Raw genomic sequence first — 2,841 nt, 5'->3', positions numbered from 1 at the left:
GGGTTTCTTGTCTAATTCTTTGTCATCCAGTACATACGCAAGGTATGCTTCGCACCCTTTTCTTACATATTTCTGGGCCAACATTGCTGATATTACAGCTGGCATCCCCTCCAAGTCCGTAGACTCAACTCGGATTACTTCGTTATTTCGCGCACCTCAAATCAATAGTCTTGCTTCTGCAATTCACAACCGCATCATGCGCGGTCAACCAATCCAAACCAAGAATAACATCAAATTCATCAAACGGCAAAAGCATCAAGTCCGCCGGAAAACAGTAACCTCAAATTTCTAGGGGACATTTCTTACACACTTTGTCGACAAGCACGTAACGACCCAAGGGATTTGACACCAGAATTACGAACTCAGTAGACTCAATAGGTAAAGTCTTACTGGATGCTAAGGTTTCACATATGTAAGAATGAGTAGAACCGGGGTCAATCAAAGCAATTTCATTAGTATCAAAGAGAGTAAAAGTACCGGTAATAATATCAGGCGAAGAAGCATCCTCGCGGGCACGTATAGCATAAGCTCTAGCAGGCGCACGAGCCTCGGATCTGGTCGTAGCATCTCTAGATCCTCTCTGACCACCACTAGCATTGCCCGTATTTCCAGATGGTCTACCTCGAGCAGTGGTAGCACCCGGTTTCCCACTCTGATTTTCATTCTGTTCAAACAACCTCGGGCAATCTTTAATGAAGTGGTCAACTGATCCGCACTTGTAACAGGAGCGGTCAGGGAATCTACAACTCCCTGAATGCCATTTACCGCAATATCGACATTTCGTTCTATCTCGACGTTCATTCCCAACACTGGCGACCGAAGTGCCTCGTGTACCCACAGGGGGTCGATCACGATCTCGTCTAAAAAGGCCCGAAGTGCCTCTAAACTGGCCCGCATCATCTCGAAATTTCTTCGATGCCTGTTGAAGAGACTTTCCCGAAGATCTTTTACGAAACTCTCCAGTTCCCACATCAACTTTTTGTTTTTCTTTTCTAAGCTCTTCGGCTTTACAAGCTCGCTCGACCAGTACTACGAACTCTCGTATTTCAAGAACGCCAACGAACATTTTTATATCTTCATTCAGCCCATCCTCGAAGCGTTTACACATGATAGCCTCGGACGAAACACATTCCCGAGCGTATCTACTAAGTCTAACAAATTTTCGCTCGTAATCAGTAACTGACATGGAACCTTGTTTAAGCTCAAGAAATTCCTTCCGTTTTTGATCAACAAATCTCTGACTGATATACTTTTTCCGAAACTCAGTTTGGAAAAACTCCCAAGTTACTTGTTCTCGGGGCACAACAGAAGTCAGAGTACTCCACCAATAATAGGCAGAATCACGTAGCAAGAAGATAGTACACTTTAGGCATTCATCGGGTGTACAAGATAGCTCATCGAGTACCCGGATAGTGTTGTCCAACCAAAATTCAGCTTGCTCGGCATCGTCGCTATCCGTAGCTTTAAATTCAGTAGCCCCATGTTTTTGGATTCTGTCAACTGGGGGCTTATTTGACCTTATTTGGTCAGTTACCGGAGGTATTGTAGGTGCGGGGGTGGTATTAGTTGGGAATGGAGGTTGTGGGACAGCCGTATTAGTTCGAATGTATTGGTTGAACCAATCATTCATCACGCTATAGAAAGCTTGTCTAGCTTCATCATTCGGGTTACTAGCATTAGGTTGAGAGTCCGCCGGTGCTGTCCCTTGTGCGGGAGCAGGCGCTACACTCTCAAGATCATCAGCTACCTCTCGGTTGGGATCGGGATCCATTACTATAAATAAACACATTTACAATTGTCAGAAATCACCACTCTATCAAGTAATCACATAAAATGGCATGTATAGCTAGACCCAACGCATTACGGTAGTCCTAGAATCGACTAAACCGTAGCTCTGATACCAATCAAATGTAACACCCCGAACTCGAGACCGACACCGGAGTCGAACACGAGGTGTTAACAGACTTTAAACCCCTTATAAAAAAATATTTCCCAGACACTGCCAATCTGCGTACTAGTCGCTTTAAAAATCATATCTTGAGTTTCACAACTCGAAAATCAGTTTCGTAATTTTTTCCTGAAACTAGACTCATATGTCCATCTACATATTTTTTTCTAGAATTTTTGGTCTGGCCAATTAGTACAGTTTATTAGTCAAAGTCTCCCATGTTACAGGGATCGACTACCCTGACCTTTGCGCATTACGACTTGGATATCTCCTTGTACAGGGCTCCAATACTGATGCCGTTTGTTTCTATAGAAACTAAACTCAGAGAGGAATCTATACATATATGGTATGACTCCTAATTATCTCTGGTTAATTTATAATGAATTTCCAAAGTCGGAACAGGGAATCCAGAACCGTTCTTGCCTATCTCACGAACCTGAATATCTCTTAATACTGTCCGTATGATTGTTTCGTTACTTTCCTATGAAGTAGATTCATCAAGGTTTGTTTACATATTTATTCACTATTTAATTCCATTCCTATTATTTTTAGTGATTTTCCAAATCTACATCACTGCTGCTGTCAGCATCTGCCTTTAGGTAGACTTTACCTATTTCATGGTTTCATGATTCAACTAGCCTTTTTGCTAAATAGCACAATTTATGAAAGTGATTAACCATCCCGTGGCCAATCCTTGTCAAGCATATCCACCAAATGATTAGAACATTATACTCAACACTTAAATAAGCCATTTTCGCATGGCTTATCCAAAATTTATACAAGTCCAAAGGGTCCACGACCCACAAACAAACGGGTAGTCTATACATGCCATTTCAAGCAATTCCCAAATCACGTACCTTCGGAATTTAACCGGATATAGCTCCTCGTTCAAA

The sequence above is a fragment of the Gossypium hirsutum genome, chromosome A05 (genome assembly GCF_007990345.1).
Source record: "Gossypium hirsutum isolate 1008001.06 chromosome A05, Gossypium_hirsutum_v2.1, whole genome shotgun sequence".
Classification (NCBI taxonomy): domain Eukaryota; kingdom Viridiplantae; phylum Streptophyta; class Magnoliopsida; order Malvales; family Malvaceae; genus Gossypium; species Gossypium hirsutum.
The sequence above is the reverse complement of the archived record's forward strand: the minus strand, read 5'-3'. Positions refer to the sequence as shown.